This window comes from Sciurus carolinensis, chromosome 2 (genome assembly GCF_902686445.1).
Source record: "Sciurus carolinensis chromosome 2, mSciCar1.2, whole genome shotgun sequence".
Taxonomy (NCBI): domain Eukaryota; kingdom Metazoa; phylum Chordata; class Mammalia; order Rodentia; family Sciuridae; genus Sciurus; species Sciurus carolinensis.
This window is the reverse complement of record NC_062214.1, coordinates 94,906,110-94,929,055: the sequence shown is the minus strand read 5'-3', so window position 1 is coordinate 94,929,055 and position 22,946 is coordinate 94,906,110. Positions and strand designations below refer to the sequence as shown.

The 22,946-nt window shown below is 41.1% G+C and overlaps 1 protein-coding gene and 1 pseudogene across 1 annotated transcript in view; both read left to right on the top strand.

Annotated features, from left to right (window-relative positions):
* Positions 1-5,771: 5,771 nt before the first annotated feature.
* Fam81a (family with sequence similarity 81 member A) overlaps positions 5,772-22,946 on the top strand; it is a 58,388-nt gene continuing 41,213 nt past the window's right edge. The window contains exon 1 of the mRNA XM_047542554.1: positions 5,772-5,996. The gene's annotated coding sequence lies outside the window, so the exon portion shown is untranslated. The remainder of the gene's footprint in view (positions 5,997-22,946) is intronic.
* LOC124976371 (cyclin-dependent kinases regulatory subunit 2-like) lies at positions 12,625-16,000 on the top strand (annotated as a pseudogene).

Here is a 22,946-nt window from a genome sequence, read left to right as displayed (position 1 = left end):
GTGCTCCATCACCTCATAGAAAATCCTACAACCTGTCCATGGGTTTGGGAAATCTGTTTATGCACATGAAAACAATTACGGTGTATCAGAATGTTGTTGGGGAAACTAAGACAATTATACTTGAATTTTTTATTTTTTTAAGAGTAACTGCATAATATCTATTTTATTCTAAGTGCAGATGCATATTGTCTATTATGATGTTTATTTATTTAGCCAGTAGTGGGAATTGAACCCAGGGCATTATGCATGCAAGACAAGTACTGTACCACTGAACTGCACTCCAGCCCTATTAAAAGCTGTAAAAAGACATCAGTCTATATGCCTTTTGCTGGCAAGCACATACTCATAAAGACCTTGCTTTAGGAATGCTCAAATCCCCAAATACTTTTTACTCTCTCTATATCAAACTAAAGATTCTTTGATCAGATTTATATAGATAAGTATGCAAAACCTTCACTTCTTTGCTAGTGTAGACTTAGAATTAGTTTTTAAAAAGTCAATAGAATTTTAAAGTGAATTTTCTCTCTCAAAATAATTTTTAAATGATACTTTATTTGTTCTTTGATATGTCCTTGAGGGAAGAAAGAGGGAAAGGATGTATTTATTTAGTTTTCATTATGCCACTTTAGCTACTAAAGTTTACAATATTTTTTTTTTTTTTTTTTGTCCTTAGACACATGTGGTTCTTGGGAGGTAATTTAGCACCTGGTTAAAGGCACAGGCTGTGAGGCATCTGGGTTCAAATTCCAGTTCTAGCACTTGACAGCTTTGGAACTTTGGACAACCCTTGTAATGACTCTAAGTCTCAGTTTATTTGTGGACTGTTGCAAGAAAGAAATGAAATACTGTAGGTAAGCACTTAGCTCAGGACTTGACACATAAACATCACGTTGGCCATGATGACACTGGAGCCAAGTGGTGGTGAGTGAAACATTCTTTTCAACTGCAAAATTTAAGAATGTGCCAAAAACTCGACAGCAAGATAAATATTTTAAGGCAGTATTTAGAAAAGTCAAAATTAAGGATAGGGGTGTAGCTCAGTGATAGATTGCTTGCGTAGCATAAGTTGAGGCCCTTGGTTTGGTCCCTAGCACTGCAAAAGAAAAATAAAAATTAATAGAAAAATTCCATGATTAACAAAATATAAAAAATTAAAAAAGGATGGGATCAATATGAACTTCAAAATAACTTAAAGCCTGTGTGTGCCTTATATGAATATACCTATATATGTGTGTAGAATACACACACACACACACACACACACACGTATATTTGCTGAAAATTGTTGGAAATAGAAAGAAAAGTTTTCCAAAATCACTGTGTAGTGGGATTTTTTTGTAGTACTCTTCTTGTTATTAAACTGAGTTTTGGATGAATCAATTTTATTATGAAGTTATGCTAGAATTACTGGTCACAGACTCTTCAGACAAAGTCTTCTTTATTTTTCTAGTGAGTAGTATTATGTTATGTTAGGTCTCAGTTGTATGCTATACACCTGAGGCTGAATTTGCCTTCCTTTGTATACCAGCAATTATCTAAGTTAAGACACAAATATACCATGAAGGATCTTTCCAAAATTTTATGCTTTCTCTGATGGTATGCCTCAGGTATAGTTACTATAAAAAATTCTTGTGAGATGGATAGACACCAACAAATTCACAAGTAAAGCATAATATTTGAGAGAATTATCCTACACATGAAAGGAAATAACTAGTGAAACAACTAAGTCAATTATAGTACATTCAAAACATATGAAAAATCTATTATGTTTACATATAAAAGAGGAAAAAAGGGATTTCCTTAATTCTAAGATGTTTCTATTATTGTAAGGAAAAATTTAAAAAGCCATAAAGAATAACATATGTTGTGTTAACTAGGTGTTAACCCAACTTTTTAGTTTGTGGTTAAGAGAACAATGTCCCAAAGTTTAAACACCATCTTTGTTTGATAAGATTTCTCCTAATGGAAGAAGTATTTTTAAAAAGGAAACAGATATGGTGATGATGAAATTAATGGTAGAATAAATTAATGGTAGGTTAGATTGTTGATCAGTGCAAAGTGATGTCTTGTGTTCTCCATTTCTTCACTCTACAACAGTACATGTGAACATAGACTATTTTTTCCTAATCTGAAAGTGCCCACTAGGCATGAGAGACCATTCTACTGATGTTATTTCTCATCTCCCTATACTGCAGAACTTCTCTAAAGAGTGACTAACACTGTTCTTATAATTCTTCAGTATCTTTTTCTACTCCCCACAGCAACCTGGTAACTAAAAAATATCCATGAAGGTCACAAGTGACCTTCTATTCACTAAGTCAGTTGGAGCCTTCTCTCCTTGACTTTTTTACCTGTTCCCTCTCTGACATTCTCCCCACTCTAACAACTCTGGTTCCTCCTCATTGTTCCCTTGTGGAACTTTCTTCCTCTTCTGGTCCCTGCACATGATCTGTCCTTGTGGTTCAATTCTTTGGCACCTTATTAGGATTGAACAATGTGTAACACAGCTGCCCCAAGGATCTGAACCTTCCACTAGGTTACAAGTCACTGTTGAGAATTACTAAAGTCAAGATAAAGAGATAACTGAATCCATACCAAACTCACCACATTTTTTAAAAAACTATATTTTTAAAAATATTTTTTTTTAGTTGTAGATGGACCTAATACCTTTATTTAATTATTATTACGTGGTGCTGAGGATCAAACTCAGTGCCTTGCATGTGCTAGGCAAGTGTTCTACCACTGATTCACAACCCCAGACCCTGAACTCACCACATTCTTGCCCCAACCACTTCCCAGTCTTTTTACAAATACTACTTTTGGGTCATGGTGGTACCCACCTGTAATCCCAGCATCTCAGCAGGCTGAGGCAGGAAGATTACAAGTTTAAAGCCAGCCTTGGTGATTTAATGAGGCCCTAAGCAACTTCATGAGATCCTGTCTCTAAATAAAATATAAAAAGGGCTGGGCATATGGCTCAGTGGCTAAGCCCCCCTGGGTCCAGTCCCTGGTACCAAAGGGCGGGGGGGGGGGGAGAGAAGAAGAAAAAGGAAAAAAAAACAACAAAACCAACCACATTTGACCTATGTAAGCCCTTGACCTTTACCTAGATGGGTCTGTTCATTGGCCTCATAGATGTCCAGTACATTTAACTTTCTAAATCAGTGACAGTGCAGGAACAGTTAGGAACAGAAACCAGCTGTGCAAAAAATTTCATTAAAAAAATATCCCTGCAGGGCTGAAGACGTAGCTCAGTGGTAGAATGCTTACCTAGCATGCAGGAGGCTCTGGGTTTGATCCCCAACACCACAAAAAGGAAAAAGAAAAAAAATACCTACAGTGTCTAGCACCTATAATGCACAAATTATTTGTATTTAATGACTGGTTGGTATTATGGCGATCAAGTTTATACAACTTATCTCTTTGATAAAACAATTTTTAGTAATCTCTGCCAGCATAAATAATTTGTGATAAATCATGAATTATTAATTAAGGTAATGCAAGAAAAAATCCACTTCCTGTAATGAGTTATAATAGAACAATCCTGGAAAAATGAGCACTTGATTGCAATTTGTTTTATAGAAATAGCAAAAAGAAAAGGAACAAAGTAGGCTTAAAATCATTGTGTGCTAAACTTCATCTCTTTAGGATTAAAAAAAAAATGCCTGGAAAGAAAAAATAAAAGGTTGATCAGAGTGGGAAGTCATGAGCTTATCCAAGACTACTTAGAGTTCTCAGGGCTTGTATCGAGAAGTCAAGGTTTTGAAAGAACTATGATTATTTTTCTTAATGTTAATGAATCTTTTAAAATATGTTTTTAAAACTTTTATTAGTTGATATTATTTTTTAAAAGGAAATTAATGTCAGCCTAAATAGAAGGATGTATTCGTGTGGCAAGGACCTCTCACCTTCTCACCTTCCAGGTGCTCACCTTCCTTAGCTACAGGGAGAGTCTTGTGGCAAATAAAATATCAAAGTTATGCCATCAAAAGTAGCAAGAGGGAGTTTCCTCTCTTTTATGGGTGCTCCATTCTAAGGAATATAAAGAGTTAATGTCACCCTCCTAGAAAGCCAAGAGTGAGTATCCTGAGGCTTTGACTACAGTGGGTCCTGGTGGGATGGAACTAGACCAGAGAGAGAGTGGATTAGAAAGGAGAGATGTGAAAACAACAGGGGACAGTCATGTGTTCACCTGAGATGCACTTTTTTTTTTTTTTTTTTTTTTGGTGCTGGGGATCAAACCCAGGGCCTTATGCTTACAAGGCAAGCACTCTACAGACTGAGCTATTTCCCCAGCCCAAGAGGCACATCTTAACACTGGAAGACAACCTGATGGAGACAGGAAAAGTAACATTTTTAACTTTTCCCTGGACTCTTCACAATGGACTCTGTGTTTGAATGGTTGCTTTCTGGTACCATCTATGTCCTTCTAGACATTGTGTCAAGTTACATGTGTTTCAAACATATTTTAAGTGGCAGAAAAGCACTGGGAAAATGAGAATAGGAAAAAATGATCATTAGGTTTTTATAGTGCTAAAGGGAAGCTATGATATCAAATCTCCACATCAGAGAATTCAAGGCCATGACCCTCCTGGTCACAGTGGCAGTTTTACATGTGTTTATGACATTTGATTAACATGTGTCAGGCTGTAAGCTCCATGACAGTAGAGAGCCACATCTCTTTTTTCCTCCTTCTTCATTTGTCTTAAAGCTAAGCATAGCTTAAGCAAAGCACTTAGCAAAGCATCCAAAAAACAATGTTGACTGAACGAGTGTTAAGATGCTTTAACCCCTTGTTGTGGATATTATTATTTATAGGCAAGGAAACAGCCTCAGAATACCCAAGACTACACACAACTGCTGGAGCAAGGATTCCAAGACGGCTCTGCCTGACTCCATAGCCCATGCTCTTCCTACTGTGTCACACTCCTTCCCCAGGATTGAAGGGGCTCCGGAGGGTGGGGGAGACAGGAGCACCTGCACTGGGTAAGTACGAGAGTCTCCACGAAAGAGAGATGAACCAGACGCAGCGAGGCAGGCAAAGGTGGGGTCTACCGCTCCGCCTAAGTCCCGCCCTTGGAGAGGAAGCAAAATTATGAGTGGATGGGTTTCTGCATCCTGCTGAGAGCCCTACATTTCGAGGAAGGTGGAAAGAGTTAGGATGCCCTGGGAGGGGGATGAGGCAGAGGAGAGAAGGAAGGACTAGCAAGAAGAAGGGTGTAGCATTCTTCCTTGCATCGTGTCTTGCAGAGAAACGTGACCCTGAGTCCCAGTCATTGGTGTCAGGATGATTCCTTAAACGACGCTTGGTAGCCCAGGGTGTTCAGTCACCTGTACAGGTGAGGCATCGGCGCGCGAGCTGCTTACCAGACCGTGATCTCGTCAAGTAACTTCTCCCCGATTTGAGGAGGAGCGGGCAGATAACTATTTTAGCGGGGAAGAGATTTAATATATAAGGGATGTTAGGGCTCTGGGAAGAATTACAATGCAAACACCATGGCTATTATCTTAATCAGACACCATTTCAACACCTACCTCTGCCTTCAAGTCAACCAGCCCTACAACAGGATTTATTTTCCAATAAGCGAAATCCCCGCCCGCCAACTCCGAGGCGCTGGGATGCGAGCTCTGTGGGAAACAGCAGAGACGAGGAGAGGCTATTTTGGGTGTGGGAAGGAGGAGGGAGGAGGGGCGGCGCCGCGGGGCTGGGCGCGGGTGCGCGGGGAAAGCCTCCAGCTCGGGCTGCCACGGCAACCGCGTCCAGGCAACGCGCCCGGAAGCGGCTCGGGCTGCGCGCGGCGGCTCGCGCCCCCCGGGAGCCGCGAACCCGGCCGGGCCGCGCGCGGGGCCAGGCGGCAGGCGCGCGCTGATTGGACGGCGCTCCCCGCGGCGCGGGCCCGCAGCCGGGCGCCCTGCACAGCCCGCGCCAGCGGCCGCCGCACCCAGCCGCACCGGCGAGGACATGGGCAGCCGCGGCGCGCCCGCCCCCCGCGCCGGTGAGTGCCGCGCCCCGGGCCCTCGGCCGGCCATCCTCCGTCCCGGCAGCGGGCTCTACCCGGGACAGCCGTTGACCTTGGGGCTGCAGCTTAGTAGACAGGCGAGGGGGAGAAAGGGAGCTGCGCGTGGCCCATGTGACACGCTGCGGGCGAGAGGGTTAACTGCATGCTGACGCGAAGGGATGAAGTTGGGCATAGAGCGCAACTGGCATTGCATTTTCGCGGGGGCTGCATGCTAGCAAACCAGCAGACGCCCGTAGGGGCTGTTGGGGGGAGCTGGCATGGTGCACAGATTGCCACGGGTAGGGGCGAGTCGGCTGTCCCACTACTCAGAGCTGAGTGACCTTGGGCAGGTTAATCATTTTGCTCCCTCGCTGCTTTTCTTTTTCTCATCTTTGAAAGGAGGGGCTTAGGTTCTTTGCAGTTTCACAGGGCTGTTGTACCATTGTACTGTGAGCTGAGAAAGGGTCCCAAAGTATGGTTTTGCAGGTACTGGATATACAAGGATTAACATGTTAATTTAACCGGGGGTTTCTGTTCATTGATTCCCAAAACGGCAAGAAATGTTACTGCTTAAAGGAAGGTTAGTTATGGAGAGAGCAGTTGATGGTCTAGAGTGGCTTCCTAAAATCACAGGTTAAAACCCCCTAAGCTGCCTTAATGTAGTGAACAAAATCAGGATTAATGCTCCCGGAGTACTTCTTTCCTGTAGTTGATCTAATAGAAAACTTTGTATTTGAACAGGTAAAATCAAAACCCAGTAGTGGCAGGCAGCAGCAAATTAAGTGAGTCATTTCTTCAATGTGCTTGAGGTTTTGTGTGTGTGCGTGTGTGAGAGTGCGCACGCGCACACCCTCAGCTTAAAGTCTGTTCTTCATGTTAGAAATTATTTCATAGGAATAATCAGAACAACGCTAAACTTATTTGAACCCACAGAGGTGTAACTCTCAGAAGCAGGGACAAATATTTGCAGTTTATTCTTTTGGTAAAAGGTCCGTGAGTATAGGTATGTTCTTTAGTGAGAACCATTCCCAGGATTTGTGCATTGTATCTGTCATGAGTGTGTATGTGTATGTAGGGGGGTGACAAATAGGCTGTGGTACTTCGTTTACTTTTAGCACTAGATAGTACTAAAAAAAGATACTCAGGCCCCTTTCCATATTCTCCATCCATAAACCTCCCTCTTCCACTGAGAAGGAAAGAAGTGTTCCGGATTCCTCTGACATATCCCTTGGGATGCCCCTTTTGACTTTCTGCTTCAAGGATGCCCTTGATATTCATTTGAATCTGATTTCATCTATATAAAAATATGAATTAGGAAGAAAAAGTTGTCAATGTTAATGAATAAGTTTCTGAAAGCTGGTTTACCTGAGGGCTTAATAATCTTTAATGGTTTTTGTGTTAGAAATCTGATGGCATACAGATAGTAAAATCCTTACTGTTCAGAAATTTAACCACTACGCCCTACAAACTCTTTAATGAAACATACCTCATTGTGCTTGGAACCCTCATAGCAAATGGATCTGCCACCTCTCTCTGCAGGGCATTAACCTGCATTGTTCCGACCTGCCTGTCAGTGTCTTCTTTCTTGCACCCTGCAACCATACTTCTGTATTTTCTTGCCAAGCCCATCTTCTCTCCCCTCACATCAGAACCTGAGTGAAAACTTCGCTCAGAATCCTCTCTGCTGTCCTCTCCCATTGTGCCAGAAGGGGATGCTCTTCCCCTTGCTCCTTAGAGTCACCTCCAAACCATTAACCCATTCCCAGCCAGGTCTTGTCTTAGAAAGTAGTTCTGTCTGCTTGTTCCTGTACTTTCTTTCTTATCTTCTGTCTTCCTTCTTATCTTAAATTTGGTGGCTCCTCAGAATTACCTGGAACATTTTGAAAAGCATGGCTTGTCAGACTCTCTCAAATATACCAAATTAGAATCTTGAGGTGGGTGAGACCTAAAAGATCCTTATTTTAAAAACAAACCCAAAAAGAAGGAGAAGTGACAGGGGAGGGAGAGAGAAAACAGAGTTTCCTGGATGATTCTGATATTCACTCAGGTTTGAGAATCACTTCCCTTGATACTACAAAAAAAGTAATAAACAGATTGAGCAGTCAGCTTCTTTCTCTTCTCTGTCTTGTCTCGCGCTAGGGACTTTGCAGATATGTTGAGGCTCTTAATTCATTGACCTTGAAGTTCTTCAATGTTAACTTCTGTGGCTTCAGTTTTCATTCTACTTCAACAGCTAATATCTTGGACCTATTTAGTCTTGGGAATTTTTCTGTCTTCAAGAGCTAGAACTTGGACTTCTGCCCCCTATTGTGCCCGATTTTAACCATCACTTAGGATTCTGGTCCCTAAATCACTTGCTGTTCCAATGCTTCAGCCCCTTATGGCTCCATTTTTTCACTTGGAATGTGTAGGTAACCAGCCATTTCAGTTCCACCTGGAATCTGGAATCCTTTGTCTTAACATTTTGGGCTTCTCATATATATAGTCCTCAATCCAGAATCACCCTCATCATCTATATTTTCTTCTCCCATCCTGCCAAGCTATCCAGGAGAAAATTGCAAAGACCTTCAGACTGGTCACCATTGCAAATTTATGCTGGTTCTAATTTCACTGAGGTCTTGCTTTTCTATGGACAAAAGCAAAACAAAACAAAAAATCCACCATTTATTAACTCTGTATCTGTTTAGAGGTTGAATGCTACATCTTTTCATTACTCAAACTTTCAGATACTTTCCTTTCCAGAAGTAGCCCCCTTTTATTGTTAAAATTAAGGATCCACATTCTAGTTTACTGTCTGTACTTCAATATAAATTCCTACAGCACGCTCCTCACTACTTCCAGACTTTTTTCTCTGCTTCTTCCTGTCCTTTATCTTCTCTTTCTCAATGGGAGAAAATGTCTGACAGTCCCTTCACTAAGATTAACCCACATATGCCACACTGTCCATTCTCTGGACTTTGTTCCTTCTTTCTTGCCTCCTTTGGGAATTTCCCCCAGTTTTTGTTCTCTTTCTCCATTTTTTCGGTCCCTCCTTCCTCTGCCCCAGCCCTCACTACACCATGTATTCAGGACATCTCTCTCATAAGAAATCCTGCTGGAGTCCCCACTCTGTTCAATAGAACTTTCAGTGGTGAGGGAAACTATTGGATTGTCCCACATGGTAGTTACTAGCCACATGTGACGACTGAACTTGCAAAATGAGTCTAGTGAACTGAGGTACTGCTTTGTAATTTAGGTTAATTTAAGAATAATTTGCATTCCCAGGGCTGAGAGTAGGGCTAACTGGTAGATCACATGTTTGGGGTGCATGAGGCCCTGTGTTTGATCCCCAGCACCCTTGCCCCACACAATTCGAGTAGTCACATGGGACTCTTCACGGGCATGTAGGGCAGCACAGTCCTCTAATCTGTTGCTCTATTCAACCCTCTTCAAGTTTCTCTCTTTTGCCCACTCGTCTCTGCTGGCATCTCTCTTACTTTCTGTTGAATCTACCTCCCTGAAGGGCTCCTGTGGTGGTGTTTTGGCAGCAGATCTGAGCCTGTGCTGTCCACTGCTCCTGGATGGTGCCCTGCTCCCCTGCATCTGCTGCCAGGGTCAGCCCTCCTTCTGTGCTGCTTTTTCCTGTCTCTAAGGCACTGGCTCTCCAGGTTCCGCTCAGATCTCCTTGGTTCCTTTCCTCTTCTGACCTCTAGGAGTGGGGTTCTGTGAGACTCTGTCCCGGTCTGTTCCTCTTCCTTTCCTGGCCTCCTCCCTCCCAGCTCAACCTCACTCCAAGCCCGACAGCCAAGAAGAGTGGGCGCTTTCCCTGTGCTGACCTGGGAGCATGGTCCATCCCTGTTAACCCTTTCATGCTTCATTCCTCTGTGTGTGGCCAGCTCTTCTTAGTCCTGTCATATAGGTGAGGAGACTGGAGTAGAGGGGACACAGAATAAGTGAAGGGAGGCAGTCCTTTTGGGGAGCAGGTCTGGGAAAGGAGCTCTGGCTTCAGTGTGACCTTAGAGCCCAGCTTTCAGCCCTGATTTGCTCAGCCCCCTGCCCCTTCTCCCAGCTTCCGTTCAGAATTTAATACCAGAAAGCCTGACTGTTTTGTCATTCTGGTTCTGTAAAAGCATTTTCTTCTCTTTCTTGTTTTTTTTTTTTTGAAAAAAAAGTTTAGATTTATAGGAAATTTCAAGAATAATTTAAGTAGTTCTGATATATCTTTCAACCCAATTCTATAAATATTAGCTTTGGACTACACTTGCTTAATCTTTCTTAGTCTAGCACATTCTGTCATTCTCTGAATCTGTATACATACACATATGTGTACATATACACACATACATATGTTGTAATTTTTCCCTGAATCATTTCAGAGTAATGTAGACATGATATACCTTTATCCTCCTAAATACATAAGGGCATATTTTCTTCTTAAAAAGGACATTTCTTGCATAACAAGTGTCAAAATCAGGAAACTAACATTGATTTGGTACTGTTATCTAAGCTACAGACCTTACTCAGGTGTCACCAATTGTCCTAATAACATCCTTTATACAAAAAGAGAGGAAAAAAGATCTCAAAACTGAAAACCAAAACCAGAATCAAAAAGTTTCTGTCCAGGAGCCAATCCAGGATCCTTGATGCATTAGTTGTTATCGCTCTCTTGTTTCCTTTAATCTAGGCCATTTCCCTAGTTGTTCTGTTTCTTCTGACATTGACACCTTTGAAGGGTACAAGCTGGTTATTTTGTAGGATGCCCTGCCTTTTTTTTTTTGAGGTATTAGGGGTTGAACTCAGGGGTGCTCTACCACTGGCCTATATTCCCAGTCCTTTTTATTTTTTATTTTGAGACAGGGTCTTACTACATTGCCGAGGCTGGCCTCAAACTTTTGATCCTCCTGCCTCAGCCTCCCAAGTCACTGGGATTATAGGCATGTGCTACTGCACCTGGCTGTAGGGTGCCACTGACTTGTGCATGCCTGTGTGTTCTCCTGAGTGACCCTGTGGTGCCCCTCCCAGTGCACTTGCTGATGGTTTAAAGCTGCCATCCTTCTCCCTTGCGGTTATGCTGACTTTCTGCTCTTCTTTCCTCTCCCATGTCCAGTTGTCATCTAGTGTCGAGGTACAGTCTCCCTCAACTTGTTTCTTCCTTCTCTTCCTGCTGTCTTTCCTGTTTCTAGCAATTGTGGAGTGAAGGCCTCTGCACACTGACCACACTCAACTCTCCAGCCTTATCTCCCACTCTTTACTTGCTGATTTCCACTAGTCAGTATTTCCTCTGCTTTGTCCCCTCCTCACCCTTCCTCTTGCTGCCCCAAGTTCACTTAGCTGGCCCTTTGGAATATCCGACTCAAGTGCCTGCTTCTCAAATGCTTTTCCTGATGCCCAGTTCCAGCTGATCCAGCCTTCTGTCCCATGGCCTCACCTGGTTCGTACCAGTCTTGCTTGGTGGTCTGCTAGTGCTATTTCCCTGTTGAGTTGAAGCTCTTGTAGTGCCGGGTCTGTGTCTTGTTCAGAGTGTCAGTGAGTGTTGACTGGACTAAAGTGTTTAGTTAAATCATGAAGCGAGCGCACAGAATGACCACAGAGCTGTCTGCTACCACCCAGTCCCTGGTGGAGGATGTGAGACCCGGGCCTACCCTTGGAGTCAGATGAGCATTGGTTCAAACCAGGATCTTTTAGGAAAGTGGTGGAAATTTTGGGAAGGTATTTCCATGTTGTAAGTGGAATAAATGATTTTCCCTGATGACGTCTTAATTTTGTGTTTATGTTGAGACGAAGAAAGAGCACATTTGATTAAGAGAATGAGTAGAGAAACCTGGCAGAGCATATTAAAAATGGCCCATCTAGTTCTTCACACCCCAAATGAGCAGCTGAATGTGAGAGGAGTAGTTTCTCCGGCTTCCTCCCTTTGGAGCCCAGCCACCTGTTCCTTGCATTGTCTGGCCTCCTGCTCTGCCTCCTCGGGCTCCCTCAGTGCTGCCTCTTCTCCTCAGCCCTCCCCTTGCTCACTCCCTCTTCTTCCTTATTTCACTCTCCCTCCCTGTTCCTTCCTGTCAATAGCGCTTCTGTTTCCTCCCTCTCTAAAAAATGAATATAATTTCATTTTTTTGTCTGATTAGATGTGGTTTTATGTTCCATGAATTTTTAATATAAAAGCAGGTATTTTTTGAAAAAAAAAATAGGAAACTTGATTGTGTGTGTGTGTGTGTGTGTGTGTGTGTGTTCTACTATTCAGTTGTCTTTTGTTGATTCCTCTCTATGGCTCAGTGGTTCTTGGTATTTTATTTAGTTTTTACAGTGCAGGGGATTAACCCTGGTCTTTGAGCATGCTAAGCAAGTGCACCAGCCAACCCCTTTACTATTTTAAAGATGTGGCTATTGATGATAATAAAATGGTTGTTTTGGAAATAATCACCTCTTTCTGGAACACCAGGAAACTTACTAGGAATGTGCTGTTTGACAAGCATCAAAAGGCCTGAATCTTTCAGTCTCTGCAAGCAACATTTGTTCTTGAAGTCAAGAATCAGATGTGAGGATGGCGAGTGGTTGAGGTTGTGGGGAACTGTAGACTTCCCTCCTCAGGGTGTGTCTGCCTTGCTGACTGGTAGTGGGCTCTGCCACCCGCAATGCTTCTGTGGAGATGACGTCCTCCCTGGACAAGGAACCGCAGAGGTAAAGGCAGAGATCCTGCTGCTGCTGCTCAGAGTGGCTTCAATAAAGAGTGTGTTTGTGTGGGAGAGAATGTGTGGGGGTTGCTTTTGCATTATGGAATTCTTAAAATTGTTTAACTGGGAAGATGTTATTCAGAAACCCCTGGTGTCTTCAGCTTGTTTTTTGTTTAGTTCAGATATCTTTTTTTTTTTTTTTTTTTGCATTTTTAATTATCTGTGGAAGAGCTCAAGAGTCCTCCCCTGCTCTCTCTAAATAGTCATAAAATTAATGTGTCGCGCTCCAGTTGTTACTCCAAATAAAAGAGTCTCCCAGAGTCTCCCATGTGGGCTCCCTCTGCATGTGAGGAAAAGGGCACAGGCTGGGGCCAGGTCCTCTTCCAAGCCTGCACCCTTAGCTTTCGCTCAGAGATTCTAAGAGCCACAGCTAGCATTTTGCCTGCATGAGAACACAAAGTCGTGCTTTCCCCTCCCGTGAGAGCCCTGGTGCGTCTGGGGGTGTAGGTAGAGTTCAGTAGGTAGAGAGTTTATGCCGGCTTTGAATAATATTTTTTCTGTTCTTGCTATTGCATTTGGCAGATTCCCTTTTTAACATTTGGTAATGTGTCTTCTCTAATGCTAGAAAGAAAAGTTGCCAAATATAGCTGTTGATAAAAGTAATATTAAGACATTTCTTTTTTGGTGTGGGTGTGTGCACGTGTGAGTGCTTGGGCCCGCTACAGGGTGACCTCAAGCAGTCTGCCAAGTTCACAGCTGGAGGGGCACCTTGAGTCAGCCATCGATATGTCATTTGAGCAGAGCCACTCAATAATTAAAATGATGGGCCTTTCCAAATTAGAAAAACAAAAAGGCAAATGAGCACATATTTATGAGCATCTGTGAGGAGGCACTCTGCTGGGCTTCACAGGGATGCGGCTCACATAGGATGTAGTCCCTGATGCCCTGAAGCAGCTCACTTGGGGAGACATAATCCGTGAAAAGTTCAAATAACAATAGAAGATTTAAATAGTATTTCAAAATAGCTGTTATTAATAGATGAGAACAAAAACCAGTCTGTTTTTACCGGGGTTCTCCTAGAAATGTTAACATTATTCTAAGCTGTGGAGAGTGGCTTAAGGCAACATCAGTGATTGCTCCCTGGGTGCCAGGGGTTGGTTTGTGAGTCCATCTGTATCTGACAGAGGCCACATGTATGTTGCGTATTACTGGATCCCTTCAGTTAGGCTGGGAGGCCACTGCAAATGTTTTAAGCATTTTGAAATACATTTTTGTGAATCAAACACATTCCCTTCTCATCTTTCTATCTCCAACAGAGTTCCCTTTGTGAATGTAACAGAGTGGAGGGGAAAGAAAGCAAGTCTTACAGAGTAGAATCAAGGTCATTTTCACAAAGGACATTGGGAATATCTGCCTTGGGACTCTGTGGAGGGATCACATTTTCCCTGGAACTAAGACTTTTGGAATGCTGTGCTGGTGGCACCCCTAAGCCATTGTATCTGTGCTACATGCCTGATTCCCTTCCTCAGACAATCCATTCTGCAATTATGACTTTGCTGAGGGTGACAGGCTCAAACCTTATGTGCTCAAACCATATCCACAAGGGAATGAGGCAAAAGTAAAAATTGACAGTACATTTGTTTTAATTGAACCATAAGATCTTTCAGATCCAGAATCAGACTTGTTTCTTGGTTTTGATGACATTAAATGAGTACTTTCTGCATTTATTGTTGTTCATTGGTTCATTCTTTTACTCGAGAAATACCATTTAAGGCTGGGTGTAAGTAGCGCATACCTGTAATCCCAGCAGCTTGGAAGGCTGAGCAGGAGGATTGTGAGTTCAAAGCCAGCGTCACCAACTTAGGTGAGGCCCTAAGCAACTCAGCGAGACCCTGTCTCTAAATAAAATATAAAAAAGGGCTGGGGATGTGGCTTAGTGGTTAAGCACCCCTTGAGTCAATCCCTGGTACCCCCCCAAAAAAGAAAGAAATACTCATTTAAATTTTTGTAATTGTGAAAATAGCACATTTATTAAAGTACTGAACATAAAGAAAAGCAGAATAAAAATGTATGGCAACTTTTCCTTGCTATACATTACACATTTGATACAATAACAGTCTTTTCCTCCATAACCTATATCTGTTGAGATGTAAATTATGGTTGTTTTATCTGATATATGCATGCAAATGGTGCCTCTATACACTCAGTGATACTATTAATATTTTTATTTACTTCTTTTCACCATTTAAAAAGATACTACTATAATTAATTTCCAGGGTGGAACTCCTGCCCTATCCTTTCCAAGATCATGGAGGGATTTCTGAGTTTGGTGGGTAATGTAAGTTTGAAAAAGCATCAGGGTATAACAAATGAATGGAGGCTTCATCAGCCATTGGCCTAGTATTATCCAAAGACAGACCCTTTGATAAGGATACCCAATACCTTAGAGGCCAGTGGGGAGACCCTGGAACTTACCTGTATGCAGCAGGACAGTGTTGCCTTGCCCTGGCCCCTGGATCTCCTGCTCCAACCACCTCTGCTGGGTCAGGATCTGGTTGGCTTCTCACAGTGTGGAGAAGGAGGGGGAAGAGGAAGAAGACTGGGATTTGGCAATAGTGGCATTGGTAGTATTGGTAGAGAATTTGCAGGATTCTTTAGACACATAAGTTAAAATATTTGTCCCACCTAAATTGCAATGCCAAGAAACAGCTCTGGATTCCAGGCCCTGATTATGGTTGTATATAATACTGTAAACTTAATTTGTTTTTGTCTTAAATCTTGACATAACTAGCACATAAATATTTCCTATGTTATAGGAAATATAACATAATATAATATAATATAGTCTGTATAACCATAATTTTAATTAGCTATTGATAATCTTTTGATAAATAGCTGTGGATGGCTTTGATAAATAGCCATTGATGCTCTAATTAACTTCTCTTCTATTACTGGACACTTAACCTGTAGCCATTTATAGAAATATCAACCTCTAGTTAAGATCACATTATTGTTGAGTTGTTGCCTTGGTTTGAAACGGATGTGCTTTCTGCTTGGCCAGTTCTTACAATCTTTGGTTTCCACCAAAGTAAGTCTTTGTTGCCCACCGTAGTAAGACCCATAAGCAGATCTACTACTCAGACAAGTACTTTGACGAGCACTGTGAGTACCGGCATGTCATGTTACCCAGAGAACTTTCCAAACAAGTATCCAAAACTCATCTAATGTCTGAAGAGGAGTGGAGGAGACTTGGTGTCCAAGAGTCTAGGCTGGGTTCATTACATTATTCATGAGCCGGAACCCCATATTCTTCTCTTTAGACGACCTCTTCCAAAAGAGCAACAAAAATGAAGTATATCTGGAATCATCAATTACATCTTTCACAAATTTAATGTACGTATGCATATAAGGTAGTATTCAGTGAATACTTGAAAAGTGTACAAATCATTCATCCAGACCTGTGCATGAGCTATGTTCTTCACAGCAGCAGAGCTCTGTTAAATGCAAGTGCAAGTAGGTTATTACAATGTGTTTAAAATTTCTTCTAGTCACTTTTTCTCTTAATGTAAGTGCCCGTTTGATATAACCTGTTACTTTTGTTAAGTAAAGTTTGTATGTTGCATTTACCACCGTTGGAAGTTACTGAGGTATATTTTCTTAATTTGTGACTATTGAGATTGATGTTCATTTTATAATTTTATCCCTGAGGAAATTAACTTAAATGAACGAAATTTAAAAAAAAATCACATTATTAAGTATGGATGAAATGCTTGAAGGGTAGAGATTTGGTGCAGATTAGTTATCATTGCCATGAAATTCCATTTGTGGGCTTAGAATGTGTAGGGCAAGATTGAATCCTGGGCATGTCCTGGAAAATCTAATAATGTGATAAAAACTTACATATTTTGTCATTTTTTTTTTTAAAGTGGGAAATGGAAAAAGTAATTTTCTTTCTTTTTAAATGATAGAGTAGAAAATTAAGCGTAAGAAGTAAAACATCTAACAGTTTACTTGACTCCCCCTATATTATACTGACTCCCTCTAGCTCCCACTCAGAAAAAAACATGACCCTGGTTTGGAACTGGTGGTTTCCATTTTGATCTTCTTTACATGTTACAGAGATGGCATACTATTTGATATATATTAAAACTGTATCAAAATGGCACCATAGTGTCCACACCCTTCTTTATCTTGCTTTTTTCTCTTTATGTATTTGTTAGAGTCTTTCATACTGAGCTTGTAATTCTAATTAGTTTATTTTCAATATTGTTTATTCTTTCATTGCATGAATATCTTAGTGTGCTCACCAGTGGCCTAATGATGGGTGACCAGCTCCCACATTCATTTTTTGCTCTTAGAAATAACACTTTCTCAGGGGGCAGATTGGGAAAGGGAGGTTGGATTTGACTAGTGAGCACTATATGCATGTATGGAAATATCACACTGAACCACATTACTATATAAAATTTATATATGTTAATTAAAAATAAAATAATTGTTAAACACTATCCTTAGTACCCTTGTAAAAGTCTCCTTATGAACCCATTTATACAGTTTTTTGAGTAGTTCCTAGCAGTAGAATTTTTGGGTCATGAGATTTCTGCATCTTCAGCTTTACTAGATACTGAACACTGCTTTCCAAGTAATGGTACCAATTCTCATTTTCATCTGGTGTTCCTATTGTTCCATGTAGATTCTTGTCAGTAGTTAATCTTATCAGACTTGATTTTTGCCAGTCCAGTGGAATGAAATGGCTTCTCTTGTGACTTTTTTTTTCTGGTGGCAAATTAGATTCATTTTGTAATTTGCTTTCACTGCCAGAATAGAGCCAATGGTATGGAAAAAACTTATTAAAGTTCTTGTTGTTTTTTTCAGTATTCTTTTGATATATTTTAAGTAAGATATCCATCTGAAATTTGTGAAATGACTTAAAAATTAAATTATAAAATAGCAATTCTATTTCTAGTGAATGGAACTACATTTTAGGTGATTTAGCATTAGAATTGCAACTGATTACAGCTGTCCACTTCTCTTCCTGCTGCTCTGGAATCTTAGGTTCTTGGAAACACTGATACATTTCATCTCTTCAAATTACTCAGTGGAGTAGAGCTTGCCATAGTCCAGTTACTTGGGATACTGAGGCAGGAGGATCATTTATATCAAGGAGTTTGAGATTAGTCTGGCAGTATAACAAGACTCTATCTCAAACTAAAAATTTTAAAAATTAAAAATTAAAAGAAGAAAAATTGTTTTTACTAGCATGATGTGGGTACCAATCTCCTTTCTAGTTGTACATTTATTTGTCAGTCAAGATATAATTCAGTTGATCAAATCCAGCATTATGAAATTACTTCAGTTCATACACGTATCCTTGAGAGTCACTCATCCAGCAAACATCTGTTGGTCAGCTACTGTGCCTGGTGTTTGGGATATGGCTCTGGACAACATAGCTCCTTTCTTACCAAACAGAACAGAGCCCAAGACTGATATTGAACCAGAGTGAATGTTTGCCTTGTTTCAGTCTCCCATATAATTTTTACAGGTCACCTGGTTTTATTACTTCTTGATTCTTCCAATTTCATTAGCAGAGTCTCATCTTAACTTGAATTTTGCATGTAGCTTGTACTTTGCCCCATTCATTTTCCATATACCTGAATCATTCTGTAGAACAAAGGAAAGGAAAACAAGATACTAAAAAGCTGAACTAAATCATGATTATAAACAGTATTTCAGTGTAAATGTTCATCAGTAGTAAGGAGCTGGCTAATAATTATGATATATTCATTCCCAGGACTATTTTGTAGGAATTAAAAATGGTGATATAGGGCTGGGGGTGTGGCTCAGTAGTAGAGTGCTTGCCTAGCATGCCTAAGTTCCTCGGCTCACTACCCAGCACCCCCCAAAAAAGTGATATATATTTTTATATCAACATGGAGAGATGTGCATAATATAGTACCAGTTAGGAAATGCAGGGTACACATAGTGTGAAGTATGCATTCATTATTTTAAAAGGAAAATTATATGTATCTTTGAGAGATTTTTTAAAAAATGTAAATTGTTAGAACATCAGCAATTTCTTTTTTCTTCTTTTTTGTTACTAGGAATTGAACCCAGAGTCTCAGGCATGTCAGGCAAATGCTGTACTCCTGAGGTATACCACCAGCCCCAACACCAGCAATTTCTGAGTGTCAGCTTTCAGTTTATTCTTTATGTGTCTATGTAGGACCCAAATCTTAATAGTATATTACTTTTTTAATCACATACACAAAAATACATTTTTTAGCTTAAGAAAATTTGTTTCTCAAAATGTTTCAAAGTTCTTCAAACAAAATACATGTTACAAATCATTATTTTCCATGTATGTGCTCTGGTTCCCAAAGCACCAAATAACAGCACTGTTACCTCAGTCCAGCTGTAACCTCAGCACCCTTTGACCCAGGAGAGACAGATTTGGCCACCCAGGGGTTCTAGTAGGTACTTAACAATTTTTCATTAACCCCAAACAGAAAACAATGTAATATTTCTTTAAATATACCAATGAATACTGTTTCCTAGAACCTAACTTATAAAGGTTTATTAAAAAAAAAATAGACAGATGTGCATGAAGAGACATTAGCTAGGGAAGGAACCAGCCTTTTTTGGAAGCTTATCCAGTAGCCCAAGGCCAGACACTGTCCTAGAGACCACACAGCTTCCCTGTGATGAAAAGGTCAAGGCCCTGGGTTCAAATCTCTGTCCTCCTCCTCCCTGATAAATGTTGAACATTTATCTGGCTCAGTTTCCTTCTGTTGAATAGAAGAAAAGCTGCCCCTTCTCAAATAATCGTGAATGAATTAAACTACTGCGCCCAAATACTCTTCTTGAGCGCCTGGCTTAGGGCAAGCTTCGGTCAGTGCGCACGGCCAGCCTGCCAAGATCGTGGGGCCTTTCCCAGCGCGCTGTCAGTTTTCCAAAACTGAAAGTTATGCAGGACTGCAGCTACGAAATGGAAAATGCGAGTGCGAGGAGGAGGAAAAGGGATGGTGGAAAGAAGGGAAAGGGAAGTTAAAGGAAGGGAGAGGGCAAACGGAAGTGAGTGGAGCAAATCAATAAGAAAGAGGAGAGCTGGAGGGAGCGATGGCGGGCAGGAGCGGGCAGGAGGAGAGAGGGAGGAGCAGCTATGGTGACCAGCCCTACTCCAGCGGGATCCCACCCAGGGCGCCTGGGGGCTCCCCAAGCTTGCCCTCCGCTACCTTGCTCTCACCTGCCAGCACCCGGGGAGCCCGGGCGAGCTCGCCTCCAGACCCGAGTGAGCGGCTCCCACTTGTCTTGCACACACCTTCAGCTGCTCCCGCCCTCTCTCCTCTCACTATTTTTGACTGCAAGGAAATGGGCGCTTTCCCCCACTACTACCAAATTACAATCACTTTATTCATAAATTCTTTGCCTATTTTTAAAAAATCTGACACTTGGCATAACACATCAGCACTATATTTTAATAGTAAAGTGAAAACTACATTTTTACATGATATCCAGTTTTTCAGTAAAAGTTGTCATTTTAATTGGTTAAATTCATACCTTGTTTTACATTAAAATGTTTCTGTAGCATTTCTACCCAGTATCACTTTACTTATAAAAATATAGTAGTTGGCACTAATGTCTTCTTTGTCATTAAGGTACTAAATATGCATAAGTATGTACTCACGTGCAGGTGCGCGCGCGCACACACACACACACACACACACACACACTGCCTCTTTTCGTTTTTTCTCAGAATCCTCATAATCACAGATAACTCTTTTGATTTAGATGGTAGCATTTTCCTTTACTGTTGTGTGGGCCTCCAAATTCTGTTGATGTATTACATATTTTGGGCATTATGATTTTGCCTTTCTTATGCTTTCCAGTTCTTTTCTTTTTGCTTTACCTACCTGTCTCATCCCCTAAATTCTCCCAACTCATAAAGTGGAAATCATTTATTGTAATAGTGAACATGATGCAATCAGCACAGTGTACTACACAGACCTGCTTGATAAGGCTGTGGACCACTTACAGTATCAGTGATCAGATTTATAAATGTGTAGGAGATGATAACCTCAGCACAAAACCCAGAATTCAAAATGGGAAGTTGGGGAAATGCTGTTTGAGAAGATATTTAATACAGTGACTTATTTATTATCGACACTTATTCCTCTACAATATAGATCCCATTGTTCTGGCAAAATATCAGGATGCTAACCAATTAAGTGCCCTAAGAAAGGAACAGATCTTTACCACATTCTTGAAAGGTGCAATTTTGAGTAGACAGCAGTGACACATGAAACTTCCTGCCATAGAGCTAGAGCCATAGCACTGGGTAACAGGAAGGTTTGCTACTGAACACCCGTTTCCAACAAGTAGTGGTGTACACACTGCTTTTTCAGTAGGTTGATCAGGGCGGGCTTCTGTAGGTCAGGCCAGGTAATTCCAAGGGGATGAAAAGAACTTCAGGGTGTGCCAGGAGGCAGAGGGGGGCAGGGGCAGACAGCAAGTCTCTGTTTACTCACAGATCCTTACTGGGCTCCTAACTGCTGGAATTCATCCTCTGTAAAGAACTCTACTTTTTAACTAAACCATATTCTGGGATGCCTTTATTGCTGCCATTTCTGATCCAGGAACAGTAGCCATTCGCTCATTAACAAACATGTGTGGTGTATTTTAGGTCAGTTCTATGTCTATTAAGGTTTGAAATGTGCCCTTAAGGAGTGTGTAGTTTAATAAAAGAGGCAGCCTGTTAAACAACTGAAAATAATGGTGCACAATAATTAGTATAAAACACGCAGGTAGAGAGTTGAAGAAATACACAAAAGTCACTTTCTACAACTGAGGGCCTGGAGACTCTTACAGGGATGGGAAGGCATTTCCAGAGAGCCCAGGAATCTGTGATGGCTGCAGAGCACAGGTCTGACGCAAGCACAGTGGTGGATGGGGTGGCAGAGGGATGCTAATATGAGCAGGTGTCTGTGGCAAGTCATGGCCAGATGTGAGGCTGGAAGAACAGGTTTGGCCTTAGCTGAGAGTGGAGGAGGAGAGCTAGTGTTGGGGAGCCTAGGAGAGGAGCTGTGGGATCATCTCTGTGTTCCCTACTCTTGGAAATCCTGCTCATTCATTGGCCTTAGTTCTTCATGGACCCAGCTGCCACACAGGAAAAATGCACCCCTCCTCTTTTGTCCTCCCTGTGTGATTTTGTTCATGTTACTATTTATCTCCCTGCTTTTTGATTGTGTTAGCTGGCCTCCTCCTGATGGGGTTTTTGTCTTACCTATTTAGATTACTTAGCTACTTAGTAGACGCTAATAAATGTTTCTTTCTTTCTTTTTCTTTTTTTGTACCAGGGATTGAACCCAGGGTACTGAATATTGAACCCAGGGACACTTAACCACTAAGCCACATCCCCAACCCTTTTGATTTTTATTTTGAGGCAGGGTCTCACTAAATTGTTTATAGCCTCACTAAGTTGCTGAGCCTGTCTTGGAGCTTGCGATCCTGCTGGCTCAGCCTCTGGGATTATAGGTGTGTGCCATTGTGCCTGCCCCATAAGTGGGGCTACTCTGTAGATGAATATTTCAGCTAATGTGTCTTACAACTTTAAAAGCAAATGATTCTGTGATTCTGAAAGCATTTTTTCACATCCATCTAATTTTATTTAGTCTAAATGGCAGCATTTCTTATCTTTGACACTTAAGAACTCCTTGGGCATCATAGCTTGTTTGGCATGAATTACTTTTGTTCTTAAATGAAAATTGTTTAAATTTTGAAGTTCTTTGTCTATGAAAGTAAAATGTTCACATTCTGAAACTCTAAAAATAAAACACCAGAGAGCTGATGCCAAAACAATGGTGTCAATCAGAAATGCCTTCTGAATTCAGTGTCTGAGAACAATTACTGAGTCAGATCCCAGTTACTAGGCATTCATTGTTTTAAGCCAATTAACAGCAGTGCTGAGAAACCAAAGAAATGAAATCTTTTAAAAACTCTCTAGTTTTCTAATGAGTTGTGATGATCAAATGTTCCTTATGTGTTAGATGCAATATGTATGATTTTATCTTATAACATCGTTTTAAAGCTTTAATTAAGAATATTATTCTCATTTTGTTAGTAGATAGTTAGGTTCCCCCAAATCATATGACATTGACCACGAGTTGTTTTATTTTTGATTTAGAAACAAGCATTCTTGATTGCCATGGAACTTACTGAGATCAAATTTACTAAGGTAGTTTCCTGTAAATTTCTACAGAGAAGTATAAGATTGAAAAAAATCTACTAAAGAAATTATCTT